Genomic DNA, 6,000 nt, shown 5'->3' on the forward strand with positions numbered 1-6,000 from the left:
CATGACCAGGACAACCATCCACATGTTCAGGCAGTGCAAGGATAGGGCTAAGATGACAAAGTGTGGAGCTGCATGAACACAGCAGGCCAAGCAGCATCTCAGGAGCACAAAAGCTGACGTTTCGGGCCAGACCCTTCATCAGAGAGAGGGATGGGGGGAGGGTTCTGGAATAAATAGGGAGAGGGGGGGAGGCAGGCCGAAGATGGAGAGAAAAGAAGATAGGTGGAGAGGAGAGTATAGGTGAGGTGGGGGGGGGGAGGGGATAGGTCAGTCCGGGGAGGACAGACAGGTCAAGGAGGCGGGATGAGGTTAGTAGGTGGGAAATGGAGGTGCAGCTTGATGTGGGAGGAGGGGATGGGTGAGAAGAAGAACAGGTTAGAGAAGCGGGGACGAGCTGGGCTGGTTTTGGGATGCAGCGGGGGGAGGGGAGATTTTGAAGCTTGTGAAATCCACATTGATACCACTGGGCTGCAGGGTTCCCAAGCGGAATAGGAGTTGCTGTTCCTCAACCTTCTGTTGCTCAGACCGACTACGTACCTCCTTACCCGGGGTGTTTGGAGTAGCACATTATTGTCTATGGATCGACTTGAGGCCTTTGAGATTGGCCGGCACTGAAGGGACTGCAGTGTCAACCCCGAAGGCCACATCTTAATTTTCTTTAATACTACACACGTTCTTTTCAGCTTAATTAATAAAAAACAAACTTGCATATGCATGAACCAAATTTGTTCCACATGTTTACAGTTTCATGCCCAATTAGTTTTGATTTGATTCCAATATATTCCACTCCTGAAGTAAAGCATGCCTGTATATGTTATTTTGGCTAAAATTCAGAGTCATGCTAGTGTGCTCAGTGGTTTGCACTGCAGCCTCACAGCGCCAGGGACCTGGGCTCGATTCCACCCTCAGGCAACTGTCTATGTGGAGTTTGCACATTCTCCCCGTGTCTGCGTGGGTTTCCTCCAGGTGCTCTTGTTTCCTCCCACAGTCCAAAGACGTGCAGGTTAGGTGGATTGGCCGTGCTAAATTGCCCGTAGTGTTCAGGGGAGTGTCTGTGCATTGGTGACAGGAAATGCAGGGGTATAGGGAAGGGGGAAGGGTCTGGGTGGGATTCTCTTTGGAGGATTGATGTGGACTTGTTGGGCCAAATGGCCTGTTTCCAAACTGTAGGGATTCTATGAAGAGAGTGTCAACAGGATTGGCAGATCTGTGGCAGATGGAATGTAACCCTGATAATGTGAGGTGATGCACTTTGGAAGAAGTAGCAAGCTGGAACAGTATTCAATAGGTGGCAGGACATGAGGAAGCTCAGAGGACCAAGGAGATCTTGAGGTGCCCACAGGTTCCTGAAGGCGGCAGGGCAGATTAATGGGGTATTTAAGAAATCATAGGGGACACGTGTCTTTATCAATCGTTGCAGAGATTATAAGAGCAGGGAGGTTATGTTGGAACTGTACAGGACTTTGGTTCAGCCACAGCTGGAGTACTATGTGCAGCTTTGGTCACCTCACTGTAGGAGTGATGTGATTGCCCTGGAGGGGGTGCAGAAGAGATTCACCAGGAGGTGGCCTGGAATGGAGTTTTTCAGTGATGAAAAGACGTTGGATAAGCTCAGGTTGTTTTTGTTGAGTGGGGATCTGATTGAAGGGCATAAGATTATGAGGGGCATGGGCAGGGTGGATGGAAAGCAACTGTTCCCCTTAGTGGAAGGGTCAGTAACAAGGAGGCATAATTCTAAGGAAAGGGCAGTAGGTTTAGAGGGTAGTTTAGGAAAATGCTTCTCAACCAGAGGATGGTGGGAATCTGGAAGGCACTGCCTAAGAAGGTAGTTCAGGAGGGAAACCACACACCCTTTAGAAAGTATTTGACATAGCACTTCTAACATCAGGCTATGGCCTAGTGCTCGACAGTAGGAATAGTATATGTTTAGAGAAATTTTGTCACATCAGAGTGGAGGGGCTGAAGAGACTCTTCTGTATGATTCCATGGACTATGATTGGTAGACATGTTGCATGAGGAATGGACCCATTAATGCCAACTGACAGTTAACTGCCAGATTGTGTTTAAATTTTAAACCAGGGAGATTGGCTCTGATTGGTCAGAGCATTCTCCTGAGAAATGAACCAGCCCATGGCTCTCCCCTATTTTGATGAGTTGAAACAGGTGCAGTGTGTGTACACATTCTTCCTGTCTACAAAGAGCAGAGCCCCCTGCATGAATGCACACAGTTTTCAGTACACACAGAATAACCACACTGAGCTTCTAAACAGAATAATTCTTCACCCAATTAAGCCTTTTCAGGAACTGTTGCACAATTGCAGAAAGATATTTAATGTTGGAGTGTGTGTGGGGAGCTTTACAGGTTGGTTGGGTCTAGTCAGTTGCTGTGAACAGCTGAAAGCATGTGTTGCTTGATACAATCCACAAGCCATTAGGGCTTACATAGCTGGCATCACACAGGCACTGAAATTCACATACACTGTACTGTGATAGGCAGAATGTCTCTGGATTTGACAGCAGTGTTCTGTCGGTGGCACAGTAGAACGGCTATTGGAACAGCCAACATCACCTCCTGCTCAAACATGAGAGATACCTGACTCTCACAAAGTGAGGTGAAGTGGACCAAATGTTTCTCAGGGCCAACAGTGATGACATTAAGGGCTTCCATTAGCTTAGTGAGAGATATATTGAGAAATGACCTGACCGGGGAACCATCATCCTGTAGGTGGGCCGTGGTGCTTCCTACTTCACTATCAAATTGTCACGGCAAACATCTGGCTTGGGTCTTACTTGTTAGGTTGCTGCCGGGATCTATCCATAGCATGTGTGGCTATAGGAACACCAAGCTGTATACTGACCTGTAACACAGACAGTAATGGAAAATCAACCACACACTCCTCCTCATCCCAGTGAATTTCCCAACCGCAACAGTGAGAAAAGACATAGCTTCCATTTCAAATGTAATCAGACTGCACTACCACATCTCTAGCCAGGGAGGTTCTATTTACAGTCAGAGTCAGAGATGGAAACACACCATGCGATCCAACTTATTCACGCTGACCAGATATCCCAAATTAACCTCGTCCCATTTGTCAGTATTTGGCCCATATCCCTCTGAACTCTTCCTATTCATATACCCGTCCAGGTGCCTTTTAAATGCCGTAATTGTACCAGCCCCCACCACTTCCTCTGGCAGCTCATTCCACGCATGCACCACCCTCTGAGAAAAACTGACCCCTTGTATCCCCTTTATATCTTTTTCCTTTCACCTTAAACCTATGCCCTCTAGTTCTGGACTCTCTCACTCTGGGGGAAAAGATCTTTTCTATTTGCCCAATCCATGCCTCTCGTGACTTTATAAATCTTTATAAGGTCACCCCTCAGCCTCCGACGCTCCAGAGAAAATAGCCCCAGCCTATCCAGCCTCTCCCTGTAGCTCAAACCCTCCAACCCTGGCAATATCCTTGTAAATCTTTTCTGAACACTTTCAAGTTCACAACATCCTTCCTGTAGCAGGGAGACCAGAATTGCATACATATTCTAAAAGCAACCTCACCAGTGTCCTGTGATAATGGGAACTGCAGATGCTGGAGAATCCAAGATAACAAAGTGTGGGGCTGGATGAACACAGCAGGCCCAGCAGCATCTCAGGAGTACAAAAGCTGATGTTTCGGGCCTAGACCCTTCATCAGAGAGGAGGATGGGGTGAGGGTTCTGGAATAAATAGGGAGAGAGGGGGAGGCAGACCAAAGATGGAGAGAAAAGAAGATAGGTGGAGAGGACAGTATAGGTGGGGAGGTAGGGAGGGGATAGGTCAGTCCAGGGAAGACGGACAGGTCAAGGAGGCGGGATGAGGTTAGTAGGTAGGAAATGGAGGTGCGGCTTGGGTTGAGAGGAAGGGATGGGTGAGAGGAAGAACAGGTTAGGGAGGCAGAGTCAGGCTGGGCTGGTTTTGGGATGCAGTGGGGAGAGGGGAAGAGCTGGGCTGGTTGTGTGGTGCAGTGGGGGAAGGGGACGAACTGGGCTTCCTCTACATTGGGGAAACCAAGCGGAGGCTTGGGGACCGCTTTGCAGAACACCTCCGCTCGGTTCGCAATAAACAACTGCACCTCCCAGTCGCAAATCATTTCCACTCCCCCTCCCATTCTTTAGATGACATGTCCATCATGGGCCTCCTGCAGTGCCACAATGATGCCACCCGAAGGTTGCAGGAACAGCAACTCATATTCCACCTGGGAACCCTGCAGCCCTATGGTATCAATGTCCTGGCTGACAGATATGAACAGGAGGCTCAGAGAGTCTTCTCACTCTAGTGTCTGGCTGTGAGTCAGAGCCTGCATACCATGCATGTGTAAATAAAGAGTGGCTTGGTGATGGGACACCAGACTCTGTACAGTTATATCAGATATACAACATGTCCATCCAGAGTTTGGACAGTATGAAAAGCTCACCATGTTATTACACTGCTATTTCAACACAAGCTAAATTAATTTAGCCTTGATTGAAGAGGGGAATGTATATTTAGCAGTAAATAGGCATCTACAGCCTTTTTATTCCAGCCCCGCTATGCTAACAACATTATTGTTCATTGGCTGGGCGTGGCCCTCAATATCGATGGGAGGCCCAAATCTTTATCAGAGCCTGGACTCATTAGAATTCAGCCAATGTACTGTGGGTAGGCAATGATCTTCCTGGGACAGTAGGCAGGCCAAGGCTTTGAGGGATGGGGCTGGAATTGTGTGAAGCTGGAGCTGGCATAGCCTGGACTTTGGGAAGCTAGGAACACATTCCTGTTTCCCCCTTGCTGCATATTGATATAATAGAACTTATCTGTAAGCTTCTCATGGTCTGGGCCCCCAGCTGCTGGTCAGAAAGAAGTGAAATGACAGACAGGTTCCAATTATTACAACACACTCTGATCCTGTACTGAAAGGGGCTGTTGCCTGATGCTAACACCAGTAGTAGGCTCAGAAACGATGGCTGTGGGCTGGTGATGGCATAGTGGGCATAGGTTGAAAGAATATATAGGAAAAATGTGACGCCTCCTGTCATCCTAGCTTATTCTCCTTCCCTACATCAAATATTCATCCAAATGTTATCACTGACCCATCTGAACTGCATATTGTCAATCACCCATCACCCCAGTGAAGGATCAGATACTGACAATGTTATACCAGACAATAGAATGAAGCTACATAGTTCACATGCATTCTTGTACATGTTATTTAGAGGGAAAAAGGAGGAATGCTGTGTTATTGCAAAGATTCCAGACTAGAGTGGCAATATACCTTTAAGAAAGTTATCTGACTTCCCAACATGCAGTATTCAAGGGATCTGCTACTTCTTCAGTCTCTCTGTCAGTGCAGTGGAGTGAGTGCAGTGTGTTCAGTTATTTGTAGCTAAAGGACAGTAGCCACAGAACGCAGATTGTATGTAAGTCTGTAGTATCATAGAATATAAATTGTTAGCGTTGTTAATCAACTTCAAGACATCCGTTTCAACAAGAATGAAATTTCCGAGGTAGATTACTCAAGCTGGCATATAGTGCAGCACTCAACCATGTCATAATAGTGTTTAATTAAACACCATAATGGTGTTTAATTCAAGAAACCACAATATGGTCTAGGACATGGTGTCATCAAGCAGAAACCACAAGCTAATGGTGACAGCCAGTTAGTGGTAGTTAGTTGGTATTAAAGGCTGAAAAGATAATAGCAGCAGGTGCTTCATCTCTACCCACGTTTACAGCTGAAGATTGGTTTTATTCGCTCTTGGCATGTGGGCATTACTGGCTGGCCAGCGTTTATTGCCCATCTCTAATTGCCATTGAGAAAATTGGGGTGAGCTGCAAACTTGAGTCTTTGCAGCCCCTGTGCTAAGTTAATATCTAAGACTGAAGTGCTGCAAACCTGTGATGAAACGTTGTGACTACATCAGGATAGAAGTTTTGAGTACGCACTCATTCCTGCGAAAATGATGGCAGGCCAGAACTGATCAGAT

Source organism: Stegostoma tigrinum, chromosome 6 (genome assembly GCF_030684315.1).
Source record: "Stegostoma tigrinum isolate sSteTig4 chromosome 6, sSteTig4.hap1, whole genome shotgun sequence".
Lineage (NCBI taxonomy): Eukaryota > Metazoa > Chordata > Chondrichthyes > Orectolobiformes > Stegostomatidae > Stegostoma > Stegostoma tigrinum.